This window comes from Delphinapterus leucas, chromosome 19 (assembly GCF_059928025.1).
Source record: "Delphinapterus leucas isolate spDelLeu-1000000601 "Yukka" chromosome 19, BTC_Dleu_Yukka2, whole genome shotgun sequence".
Taxonomy (NCBI): Eukaryota; Metazoa; Chordata; class Mammalia; order Artiodactyla; family Monodontidae; genus Delphinapterus; species Delphinapterus leucas.
The window spans coordinates 10,272,789-10,286,361 of NC_143147.1; the positions used below are offsets into that span (position 1 = coordinate 10,272,789).

Consider the following 13,573-nt stretch of genomic DNA (forward strand, 5'->3'; position numbering starts at 1 on the left):
GCTTCATTTGAAAATATCTTCTCCCATTCTGAGTGTTGTCTTTTGGTCTTGTTTATGGTTTCCTTTGCTGTGCAAAAGCTCTGAAGTTTCATTAGGTCCCATTTGTTTATTTTTGTTTTTATTTCCATTTCTCTAGGAGGTGGGTCAAAAAGGATCTTTCTGTGATTTATGTCATAGAGTGTTGTGCCTATGTCTTCTTTCCTCTAAGAGTTTTGTAGTGTCTGGCCTTACATTTAGGTCTTTTATCCATTTTGAGCTTATTTTTGTGTATGGTGTTAGGGAGTGATCTAATCTCATACTTTTACATGTACCTGTCCAGTTTTCCGAGCACCACTTATTGAAGAGGCTGTCCTTTTTCCACTGTACATTCCTGCCTCCTTTATCAAAGATAAGGTGACCATATGTGCGTGGGTTTATCTCTGGGCTTTCTATCCTGTTCCATTGGTTTATCTTTCTGCTTTTGTGCCAGTACCATACTGTATTGATTACTGTAGCTTTGTAGTATAGTCTGAAGTCAGGGAGCCTGATTCCTACAGCTCCGTCTTTCGTTCTCAAGATTGCTTTGGCTGTTTGGGGTCTTTTGTGTTTCCATACAAATTGCGAAAGTTTTTGTTCTAGTTCTGTGGAAAATGCCAGTGGTAGTTTGATGGGGATTGCATTGAATCTGTAGATTGCTTTGGGTAGTAGAGTCATTTTCACAACGTTGATTCTTCCAATCCAAGAACATGGTTTATCTCTCCATCTGTTTGTATCATCTTTAATTTCTTTCATCAGTGTCTTATAATTTTCTGCATATAGGTCTTTTGTCTCCTTGGGTAGGTTTATTCCTAGATATTTTATTCTTTTTGTTGCAGTGGTAAATGGGAGTGTTTTCTTGATTTCAATTTCAGATTTTTCATCATTTGTATATAGGAATGCCAGAGATTTCTGTGCATTAATTTTGTATCCTGCTACTTTACCAAATTCATTGATTAGCTCTTGTAGTTTTCTGGTAGCATCTTTAGGATTCTCTAGGTATAGTATCATGTCATCTGCAAATAGTGACAGCTTTACTTCTTCTTTTCCGATTTGGATTCCTTTTATTTCCTTTTCTTCCTTGGTTGCTGTGGCTAAAACTTCCAAAACTGTGTTGAATAAGAGTGGTGAGAGTGGGCAACCTTGTCTTGTTCCTGATCTTAGTGGAAATGCTTTCAGTTTTTCACCATTGAGGATGATGTTGGCTGTGGGCTTGTCATATATGGCCTTTATTATGTTGAGGAGAGTTCCCTCTATGCCTACTTTCTGCAGGGTTTTTATCATAAATGGGTGTTCAATTTTGTCAGAAGCTTTCTCTGCATCTATTGAGATGATCATATGGTTTTTCTCCTTCAGTTTGTTAATATGGTTTATCACATTGATAGATTTGTGTATATTGAAGAATCCTTGCATTCCTGGAATAAACCCCACTTGATCATGGTGTATGATCCTTTTAATGTGCTGTCGGATTCTGTTTGCTAGTATTTTGTTGAGGCTTTTTGCATCTGTGTTCATCAGTGATATTGGCCTGTAGTTTTCTTTCTTTGTGACATCCTCGTCTGGTTTTGGTATCAGGGTGATGGTGGCCTCGTAGAAGGAATTTGGGAGTGTTCCTCCCTCTGCTATATTTTGGAAGACTTTGAGAAGGATAGGTGTTAGCTCTTCTCTAAATGTTTGACAGAATTCTCCTGTGAAGCCATCTGGTCCTGGGCTTTTGTTTGTTGGAAGACTTTTAATCACAGTTTCAATTTCAGTGCTTGTGATTGGTCTGTTCATATTTTCTATTTCTTCCTGATTCAGTCTTGGCAGGTTGTGCCTTTCTAAGAATTTGTCCATTTCTTCCAGGTTGTCCATTTTATTGGCATAGAGTTGCTTGTAGTAATCTCTCATGATCTTTTGTATTTCTGCAGTGTCAGTTGTTACTTCTCCTTTTTCATTTCTAATTCTATTGATTTGAGTCTTCTCCCTTTTTTTCTTGATGAGTCTGGCTAGTGGTTTATCTATTTTGTTTATATTCTCAAAGAACCAGCTTTTAGTTTTATTGATCTTTGCTATTGTTTCCTTCATTTCTTTTTCATTCATTTCTGATCTGATTTTTATGATTTCTTTCCTTCTGCTAGCTTTGGGGTTTTTTGTTCTTCTTTCTCTAATTGCTTGAGGTGCAAGGTTAGGTTGTTTATTCGAGATGTTTCCTGCTTCTTAAGGTGGGCTTGTATTGCTATAAACTTCCCCCTTAGAACTGCTTTTGCTGCATCCCATAGGTTTTGGGTCGTCGTGTCTCCATTGTCATTTGTTTCTAGGTATTTTTTGATTTCCTCTTTGATTTCTCCAGTCATCACTTCGTTATTAAGTAGTGTATTGTTTAGCCTCCATGTGTTTGTATTTTTTACAGAACTTTTCCTGTAATTGATATCTAGTCTCATGGCGTTGTGGCAGGAAAAGATACTTGATACAATTTCAATTTTCTTAAATTTACCGAGGCTTGATTTGTGACCCAAGATATGATCTATCCTGGAGAATGTTCCATGAGCGCTTGAGAAAAATGTGTATTCTGTTGTTTTTGGATGGAGTGTCCTATAAATATCAATTAAGTCCATCTTGTTTAATGTATCATTTAAAGTTTGTGTTTCCTTATTTATTTTCATTTTGGATGATCTGTCCATGGGTGAAAGTGGGGTGTTAAAGTCCCCTACTATGAATGTGTTACTGTCGATTTCCCCTTTTATGGCTGTTAGTATTTGCCTTATGTATTGAGGTGCTCCTATGTTGGGTGCATAAATATTTACAATTGTTATATCTTCTTCTTGGATCGATCCCTTGATCATTATGTAGTGTCCTTCTTTGTCTCTTGTAATAGTCCTTATTTTAAAGTCTATTTTGTCTGATATGAGAATTGCTACTCCAGCTTTCTTTTGGTTTCCATTTGCATGGAATATCTTTTTCCATCCCCTTACTTTCAGTCTGTATGTGTCTCTAGGTCCAAAGTGGGTCTCTTGTAGACAGCATATGTAAGCGTCTTGTTTTTGTATCCATTCAGCCAATCTGTGTCTTTTGGTGGGAGCATTTAGTCCATTTACATTTAAGGTAATTATCGATATGTATGTTCCTATTCCCATTTTCTAAATTGCTCTGGGTTCGTTATTGTAAGTCTTTTCCTTCTCTTGTGTTTCTTGCCTAGAGAAGTTCCTTTAGCATTTGTTGTAAAGCTGGTTTGGTGGTGCTGAACTCTTATCAACTTTTGCTTGTCTGTAAAGGTTTTAATTTCTCCATCAAATCTGAATGAGATCCTTGCTGGGTAGAGTAATCTTGGCTGCAGGTTTTTCTCCTTCATCACTTTCAATATGTCCTGCCGGTCCCTTCTGGCTTGCAGAGTTTCTGCTGAAAGATCAGCTGTTAACCTTATGGGGATTCCCTTGTGTGTTATTTTTTGTTTTTCCCTTGCTGCTTTTAATATGCTTTCTTTGTATTTAATTTTTGACAGTTTGATTAATATGTGTCTTGGCGTATTTCTCCTTGGATTTATCCTGTATGGGACTCTCTGTGCTTCCTGGACTTGATTAACTATTTCCTTTCCCATATTAGGGAAGTTTTCAACTATAATCTCTTCAAATATTTTCTCAGTCTCTTTCTTTTTCTCTTCTTCTTCTGGAACCCCTATAATTCGAATGTTGGTGCGTTTAATGTTGTCCCAGAGGTCTCTGAGACTGTCCTCAGTTCTTTTCATTCTTTTTTCTTTATTCTTCTCTGTAGTAGTTATTTCCACTATTTTATCTTCCAGGTCACTTATCTGTTCTTCTGCCTCAGTTTTTCTGCTATTGATCCCATCTAGAGTATTTTTCATTTCATTTATTGTGTTGTTCATCATTGTTTGTTTCATCTTTAGTTCTTCTAGGTCCTTGTTAAACGTTTCTTGCATTTTGTCCATTCTATTTCCAAGATTTTGGATCATCTTTACTATCATTATTCTGAATTCTTTTTTAGGTAGGCTGCCTATTTCCTCTTCATTTGTTAGGTCTGGTGGGTTCTTATCTTGTTCCTTCATCTGCTGTGTGTTTCTCTGTCTTCTCATTTTGCTTATCTTACTGTGTTTGGGGTCTCCTTTTTGCAGGCTGCACGTTCATAGTTCCTGTTGTTTTTGGTGTCTGTTCCCAGTGGCTAAAGTTGATTCAGTGGGTTATGTAGGCTTCCTGGTGGAGGGGACTAGTGCCTGTGTTCTGGTGGATGAGGCTGGATCTTGTCTCTCTGGCGGGCAGGTCCACGTCTGGTGGTGTGTTTTGGGTTTCTGTGGAGTTATTATGATTTTAGGCAGCCTCTCTGCTAATGGGTGGGGTTGCGTTCCTGTTTTGCTAGTTGTTTGGCATAGGGTGTCCAGCACTGTAGCTTGCTGGTCGTTGATTGAAGTTGGGTGCTCGCGTTGAGATGGAGATCTCTGGGAGATTTTCGCCATTTGATATTATGTGGAGCTGGGAGGTCTCTTGTTGACCAGTGTCCTGAAGTTGGCTCTCCCACCTCAGAGGCACAGCACTGACTCCTGGCTGCAGCACCAAGAGCCTTTCATCCAAAGGCAGGAAGGAAAGGAAGAAAGAAGAGAAGAAGGAAAGAAGGAAAGAAAGAAAGAAAGGAAAGAGGGAGGGAGGGAGGGACGGTGGGAGGAAGGAAGGAAGGAAGGAGGGAAGGAAGGAAAAAAGAAAGAAGATAAATTAAAATAAAATAGAGTAAAATATAATAAAGTTATTAAATTAAAAAATAATTATTAAGAAAAAAATTTAAAAAAAAACGGACGGATAGAACCCTAGGACAAATGGTGGAAGGAAAGCTATACAGACAAAATCTTACACAGAAGCATACACATACACACTCACAAAAAGAGGAAAAGGGGAAAAAATCATAAATCTTGCTCTCAAAGTCCACCTCCTTAATTCGGGATGATTCGTTGTCTATTCATGTATTCCACAGCTACAGGGTACATCAAGTTGATTGTGGAGATTTAATCCGCTGCTCCTGAGGCTGCTGGGAGAGATTTCCCTTTCTCTTCTTTGTTCTCACAGCTCCTGGGGCTCAGCTTTGGATTTGGCCCCACCTCTGCGTGTAGGTCGCCGGAGGGCGTCTGTTTTTCGCTCAGACAGGACGGAGTTAAAGGATCCGCTGATTCGGGGTCTCTGGCTCAGTCAGGCCGGGGGGAGGGAGGGAGGGGTACGGATGCGGGGTGAGCCTGCGGCGGCAGAGGCTGACGGGACGTTGCACCAGCCTGAGGCGCGCCGTGCGTTCTCCCGGGGAAGTTGTCCCTGGATCGCGGGACCCTGGCAGTGGCGGGCTGAACAGGCTCCCCGGAAGCGGGTTGTGGATGGTGATCTGTGCTCGCTCACAGGCTTCTTGGCGGCGGCAGCAGTAGCCTTAGTGTCTCCTGCCCGTCTCTGGGGTCCGCGCTTTTAGCCGCGGCTCGCGCCCGTCTCTGGAGCTCCTTTAAGCATTGTTCTTAATCCCCCCTCCTCGCGCCCCAGGAAACAAAGAGGGAAGAAAAAGTCTCTTGCCTCTTTGGCAGGTCCAGACCTTTTCCCGGACTCCCTCCCGGCCAGCCGTGGCGCACTAACCCCTTCAGGCTGTGTTCACACCGCCAACCCCAGTCCCCTCCCTAAGCTCCGACCGAAGCCCGAGCCTCAGCTCCCAGCCCCGCCCGCCCCGGCGGGTGAGCAGACAAGCCTCTCAGGCTGGTGAGTGCCCATCGGCACCGATCCTCTGTGCGGGAATCTCTCCGCTTTGCCCTCCGCACCCCTGTGGCTGCGCTCTCCTCCGCGGCTCCGAAGCTCCCCCCCTCTGACACCCGCAGTCTCCGCCCGCGAAGGGGCTTCCTAGTGTGTGGAAACCTTTCCTCCTTCACAGCTCCCTCCGACTGGTGCAGGTCCCGTCCCTATTCTTTTGTCTCTGTTTTTTACTTTTTTTCTTTTGCCCTACCCAGGTACGTGGGGAGTTTCTTGCCTTTTGGGAGGTCTGAGGTCTTCTGCCAGCGTTCAGTAGGTGTTCTGTAGGAGTTGTTCCACGTGTAGCTGTATTTCTGGTGTATCTGTGGGGAGCAAGGTGATCTCCGTGTCTTACTCTTCCGCCATCTTCCCCTCGTCCCCTAGCAATGGAATTCTTATAAGTACATCCTAAACTACCTCCTTAAGCAAGTCCAGAAACTGTAGAAGGAAATATTCTGACTACATAAAAGTGAACTGTTGATTGCAAAAAAAGATGGCACAAGCCATTGTTATTCCTAGTGTGGGGGGCGGACCAGAGCCAATCTGTAGTGTGCTACCAACCAATGTCTTGGTAAGTGCACAGGCTGAGAATAAGCATTTATAAACTTATGCAGCAGTTTAGCACTGCCATGACATCCAAATGTGTGATTTTGTATTGTATGAAACATCTATCTGCTATGGATTCGAGATTGTAAAATACTGGTGCTTTGCCACAGAGACACTGAGATGCACTGCCATAAACAAAGTACATATACGTGTATGAGCTCTGGAAAAGAGTTATTTGCAATGCAGCTGACAAAATATTAAAATCTGTAGTATATATGAATTATACAACTGACATGAAAAAAGTGAAAGAGTGGACCAAGGGATTAGCTGTAATTCAGAGACGTGAAATCCAGATGTAAAATCATATGTCATTTGAATTCGTGAGTGGTCAGGGCTATGTTTTAGTCTTCAGACTTATAAAAATTGGAAAGAGCCATAATACCTATTGCTAATGCAGGTATGGGGAAATTCTTACACATTGCTAGTGGAACTGTGAATTGTTACCACCTTTTCAGGAAACAAACTTGCCAGCACCCATAAAAATAAAAATAAATTGAACGTAATTCTTGACTCAGCAGTATTCTTCCTGGGAAACCTATCCCATCAAAATAAAAGCACCTGTATAAGTAAGCATATCTGTTCAAAGATGTTTATTGCAGCCTCATTCGTAGTGGCAAAAACCTAGAAACAAAGGGCATATCAGTAATAGGGGAATGGTTGAAGAAATTATAGCCCATCCACCCCTGGGAATCTTATGTAGCTATTCAGAAGGATGAGTCAGAATTACACCAGTTACCTTGGCAGGGTTTTTGTGACGTATCCTTGAGTGAGAAAAGATGCAGAAAACGTTTAATATGATCTCATTTTAATGAAACCGTCAATGGAAAAAATGCTGTGTGTGTTTTTACATCTGTATATATGTTAAAATATACTTATGAAAAAATGGAGAAAAATAAAAAAATATATAAACTAGGTTGTTAACATGGGTTATTGTGGGAGGTGCTGGTGAAAATGTGGAGACGCAGGCAAGAGTCAGAGGGGAGGCCAGAGAAAGCAAAGACTGTATTATAAATCCCATCATGCATGGGAAGGTTCAGTTTATGTAAAAGTGTCCATTTGGTGTATACACATAAAACATTTTCTAACACAGTCTTTACAAAAGATGAGTTAGCTTTGTAAGTACTACCTTGTAGAGATGACCATGATAAAATGACAGTAAAATAAGTCAATAAGGAAATCGATCAGGAAATCAATAAGGAAAAGGTTAATATCTTGGTAGAAAATTGTTCAAAGGACACATATAGCAATTCAATAAAAGGTAAGTACAAATCACCAATTACCATGTGAAAAATGTGCAACTTGATCAGTAGTCAAAGAAATGTAAGTGAAAATCCTATGAGATGTTTTTGTCACATGTCCGGGTTTGAAGTATTATTAAAATTGGTAAACCTTGGATTGAGGATGGCATTCTCAAGTATACTTCGAGAGAGAATAAAAATTAAAACAAAGTTTGGAGGGAAATATCTGTAATATGCCTCAAAACATGTCTTATGGCACTGATGTTAATTTCTCTTCTGAAATTTCATCCTGTCAATGTTAAGCATGTAAGAGGGAAGAGACTTTTTGTCTGTGAAAGGACGCCTATCAAAAGATGTTACTAAATGAATGAAGTAACAGAATCCCAGTTTTATGTATAGTAGTGAAACATTTAGAACTGCCTAAACATCCAACAGAAAGGAATTAGTTAAATAAAGAACATACAACCATATAAAAATATCTATTATAGAAACATGCTTATGACAGGTTGTGATTAAAGAAGACAGGTGAAACAATGATGTTAAAGTTTTGCTGATTTTCCAGTCAAATATTATACATCGATATGTAGAAAAATGGAAGAGACAAACAGAGAAATGTTAAAAAGTAATGGATGATGGGATTGTGGATAACATCTTGTCTTGGTGCCTTTCCGTGTAGTTTCCAAGTTTTCTGCTTTGAGCAGTAGTTTTAATTAAAAAGAAAAAAAGATGTTACAAGCGTGTTAAAAGGCTATAAAGATTACCATCTTCTGAAGTGCACTCAGAGGGAGACGAGCAGGTAGGAGCACTGTGCCCTGTTCAGGAAGAGAGCCGGCCGCCGAGCCGAGTCACTGTCCCAGCATCACTTTGGCATATGAACTCTAACCTTCAGCTTTCAAAGCTGGAGATATTATCACAGGTAGGTCATTATTTAATGGCTTGGAGGTTATTTCCGAAGTCCCTCGTGGGCTGCTATAAATGATTAGTAACATCATTATTGCTTATACATTTGTGGGCCAGCCTAGTATTGCTTTATCAGCACTGACTCAGGGTTTTTATAGGTAAATGGCTCTCAACTTGGGGTACCCTAACCTCAAGAGGTGCACAGTGGTGGTAAGCTCTCCGAACTATACTTTATGTACATAAAAGTGTCAGAAAAATTATGCGTTTACCTTTATAATACTGTATGGGCTGACAAAGCCTTATTTTAATTGCCTTTGCTTTTTTTTTTTTTTTTTTTTGCTTTTAATAGAATATACAATTTTCAGTTGATACATTGTAATGAATTGGTCGTTAGAATGGTTTTTGATAAATAATATACATTGGGAAAGTTGATTTTTTACTAAATTAATAAAAGTTGGGGTTTCAGAAAAGCCTTTCAAACCTGGAATCAGATTTTTTCCCTGGCTCTAGGGCTATTCTGATAGTTGTACTTAATATCCAGGCTCAGCCACACTACTGAAAGTTGTATTTTAACCCCCCTTATAGATATGAACTTCAGCAACAACTTGAAGTGATATTTCTGCAAGAGAAGAAACCATAGGGAAGGTCTCATCTGACTTAGCAAACATTCTCTATTTTCCAAATGGGCAACAGGAAGAGTCACGAGGTCCTGATTACAGAGAGAAAGAGGCTGCCAGAACCCACATTTTCTGTTTCTTACTTTTTCACTTCTCCTTGGGCTCTGGGGTTATTTCCCTAGAAATAACAGGCATGCAGAAGGTGACAAACACTCATGCACACACATGGAAAATCAAAAAGGGTTAGGCAGAGATAGAGAGGGAGGGAGAGAGAGATTTCTTGTATACAGCATCATCTCGTGTAATTCTTTCTAGACTTCTGTGAGATTGTTGCTGTAATTAGTTCTTTTTAAACAGAAGTGCTGAAGCACAGAGAAGTTAAGCAACTTGCTTAAAATCACACAGCTAGTCAGAGGCAAAGCCAGGATTTGAACTTGGGCAGTCTGAATCCAGAGCCTTGGTCTTAACCCCTGTCATAACAACATCACATTTCTATACCCTGAAAAAAGAAGTCAACCAGAAGCACTGTGAAAACAGCTCCTTAATAAAGTGACTAATTCTGGCAACTGGCCCAGAGAGGAGATGGGAAACCTATTTAGTTTTACTTCCATGACTGATACATATCTTGAAACTGAGTTTCTTGCTAGAAGATTTAAAAAATTTTAATTGTAAATGCTGAGGAATTAAAAAAAATCAGCTAGCTGAAAATTCTGGCTATTGTTCATCATCAAGCATATTATATTTTACAGAAAGTATTTTTAGCCAATCTAGCCCCCGAATTACATTAGTAGAGCCTCAGTCCAGCCAATTGGGGTTTTAAAAACATTGTCTGCTCTTGGTCTATTCTGTAAGTGGCCAAAACAGAGAAAGAGTTTTCAGTGTACTTCCTTTACTATTTTCTGAGTGTTTTTGAGTTATGTGAAAAGTGCTGTGATGTTTCATCTGTAGGAGATTTAGCACTGGAAATAGTATTTTGACAGTCCGAAAGAACCCTTCTAGATGGAAGTATAGATTTATATCTCAAACTTTCAAGCAAAACTTTCAATAAATGAAAAGAAAAAAATCAGGACTTCCCTGGTGGCATAGTGGTTGAGAGTCCGCCTGCCGATGCAGGGGACACGGGTTCATGCCCCGGTCCGGGAGGATCCCACATGCTGCGGAGCGGCTGGGCCCGTGAGCCATGGCCGCTGAGCCTGCGCGTCCGGATCCTGTGCTCCGCAACGGGCGAGGCTACAACAGTGAGAGGCCCGTGTACAGCAAAAAAAAAAAAATCGAACAGTTTTAAAAGTGAAAATAGGATGGCTGGTGGCTGGTTAGTGTATGTTTGTGTGTTGGGGGTTTGGGGGATGAGAAGGGCCAGTGGGCAGAGCCTGCTCTGTTGATTTCCCTAAGTCTTCATTTGGGGCAGCCAGGTACCTCAGTATTATACAGCATTTAAAAAAAATTGTATTGAAGGATAATTGATTTACACTGTTCTTAATTTCTGCTGTACAGCAAAGTGATTCAGCTATACATATATATATTCTTTTTCATGTTCTTTTCCATTACGGTTTCTCCCAGGATATTGAATATAGTTCCTGGTGCTCTACAGTAAGACCTTGTTGTTTATCCATCCTATATATAACAGTTTGCTACAGCAGTTTTTTTTAACTGAAGAAATGAAAGAGTTCCCAAGTGTAGCCAACAAAAAGCCTTCATCAAGTCAGTAGAACTTTTCAATCAAAATGACAACAGCCTCTGGTCTGTCTCTTGCTGGAAATAGAAAATGTGTGGAAGGGGTTTCACCCTCTGGGCACTGACCACAGAGTCCAGTATCTTGTTATAATTTTATAAAAGTCAAAGATCCAGCCACTTTCATGGTAAACATGGCCTTTCCAGCATCCTCCGTAAATGGTACTTGACTCTTGCTGAAGGCATTCATATTGTCAGGCTCTGATCCTGTGAAAGCCCTTCCTGACAGCATCTGTAAAGGGCTTGATGAATAAAGGGCTGGATCCAGATGTGAGGACGCAGCCTTTTCTGGGCTGTCTCCTCTGTGAGCCCTCCCATCCTCAACCTACTGCCTTCCCCGTCCCGTTTCTGTGAGCGCAAGATGGCAGTAAGGCACAGCGCCACCGTCCCTTGTCATCCTCTTCGTCAAGGCCATCAGTGTCCTCCACACTTAGGAGTTCACCGGCCCTTTCTCATCCCTCAGCTTAGTTAAACCATCAGCAGCATTCCCCCTCTTGCTTTGAAAACAACCACCACCCTCTCTTCATTTTCCTCCAGACCCACTGGATGTTTCCTTCTCTACTGACTAGATCCCTATCATCTTTCCGCCTCATATGCGGAACTGCTTCAGAACTCACACTTAGATCTCTTATGGTCTCATACATTAGGTGACCTCACTCTGTCCCATGGCTTTAAATACCAGCTCTATCCATGACTCCCTAATTTATATTTCCAGTCTTCTCCTAAACTCGAAAATCTCCGTATTGCCTATCTGACATCAGTGAATATCTCATAGTCATACAAACTGAGCATATCTGAAATAAAATTCTTTTTTTTTTGTACTCATCCCTAAAACCACTTTTTTCTGAGCCTTCATCATCTCCATTTAAAGAGAAAACAAAAACAAAGTAAAACAAACAAGCCTGGAACCATCTTCCTAGGTGTTGGCCATCATTCAAGGAATTTGACACACCCTTTCCTTTCTGACACAACTCATGTTTAATCCATCGTCGAATTCTGTCTTTTCTACCTTCAAAACAATATTGGGGGAAAACATTTGCTTACACGCTTTTGCCCTATCCTAGGTTTTCTCCACCTCAGCATCGTTGCCATTTGGGGTTGGATAATTCTTTGTTGTGGAGGCTGGTTCTGTGCATTCGTAGGACATTTAGCAGCATCTCTGGCCTCTGCCCACTGGATGACACATTCCTTCGCCTCCAGTTGTGATGATCAAGAGTCTCTCCAGACACTGACAACAGGTCCCCTAGGGCAGAATCACTTCCAAGTGAGAGCCGCTGCTCCACCCCCAGCAACCCCATCTTTCACCTGGGTGATCGCAGTGGCCTTACAGCTGGCTTCCTTACTGTCTCTCTTGGTCTCATATATTCTACACAGTAGCCAGAGTGATCTTTTTTTTTTAATCCAAAATGTGTTTATTGGGATGGTTTCCCATTAATCTTGATTCAGGGTGCTTTTAGTGCTGCTTCTGTCTGAAGGAGCATCCTTCTGTAAGCCTTGCTTTTCCTCCTGTAGAGGCTGGCAGAGGACAATAGAACAGCCAACACATAAAACTACTGTTTGTGCATGGCTAAAGACAGAGGTGATTTTATAGCATCCTGGGCATTTCACGTCCACGAAATAGGAATTGGGGCTGTACACCAGACGCTTCTTCTGGTGTTTCCTCTTCTCCTCTTCTGGAGAGGGATGAGGGAGCTCCTTTGTGAGAGGCATGTTCTCATGGGGAGGTCATCACCCCCGCAAAGGAGAATCATCTTTTTTTTTATACAATTTTTTTTTTGATGTGGACCATTTTTAAAGTCTTTATTGAATTTGTTACAATATTGCTTCTGTTTTATGTTTTGGTTTTTTGGCTGCAAGGCATGTGGGATCTTAGCTCCCCGACCAGGGATCAAACCTGCACCCCCTGCACTGGAAGGCAAAGTCTTAACCACTTGACCACCAGGGAAGTCCCGAGAATGATCTTTTAAAAAAACCATTCGGATGATTTCACTCTTGTTGGCGGCCATGGTGATGTGCCCTCAGAGGGCAGGATGAGAGAAGGGTGTCTGGGAGACAACATCGACTGCCACACCCTGGGATCTGCCCGCGTCCAAGCTCTTCTCAGCTACACTGTTCGCAGGCTGCTCTGGGCTGATGATGGAGCACGGCCAGGGCCTCCGAGCTGGGCTGTCGCTGACTCACACGTGTGATGCTTTGGAATTTCCCAGAGCTATATTCCAGTTTGACCAATCTTCCTCCCCTTCCTCCTTTCACAGGTGCCAGACTTACATCGTGTTTTTAGGTCTGTCCTAACCTACTCTGTCTCCCTAGCAAGCCATCTCCCCCTTTATCCTCCCCAGGTGTTTTCTCTAATAAACCTCCCTGAATGTCTAATTCCATCCTGGCCTCTCCTTCTCAGAAAAATCCAAAAACTCCCCTGCTCAGGACTTTCTAATGGCTTTCTTCCTCACTCAGAACGAATCCCATAGTCCTCGAGGCAGGTCACAAGGCCTCGTGACCTGCTGATGCCTTCCTTGCTGATCTCAGCTCCTGCAACTCCACACCTGTTCACTTTGTTCTAACTGCGCTGGTTGTGTTGCTATTTCTTAAAGACACCAGGCTCCTTCTTGCCTTGGTGATTTTAGCATCTATTCCCTCCCCCTGGAATTCTATTCCCCTGGATATTCATTTGGTGAACTTACCTGAAGTCTTGGGTTAAGAATCACCTCCTTAATGAGGCCCATCCTGA

The 13,573-nt window shown here is 41.6% G+C and overlaps 1 pseudogene; it reads right to left on the bottom strand.

Annotated features, from left to right (window-relative positions):
• Positions 1-12,298: 12,298 nt before the first annotated feature.
• Positions 12,299-12,765, bottom strand: LOC111167753 (small ribosomal subunit protein eS27 pseudogene; annotated as a pseudogene).
• Between the last annotated feature and the right edge of the window lie 808 nt (positions 12,766-13,573).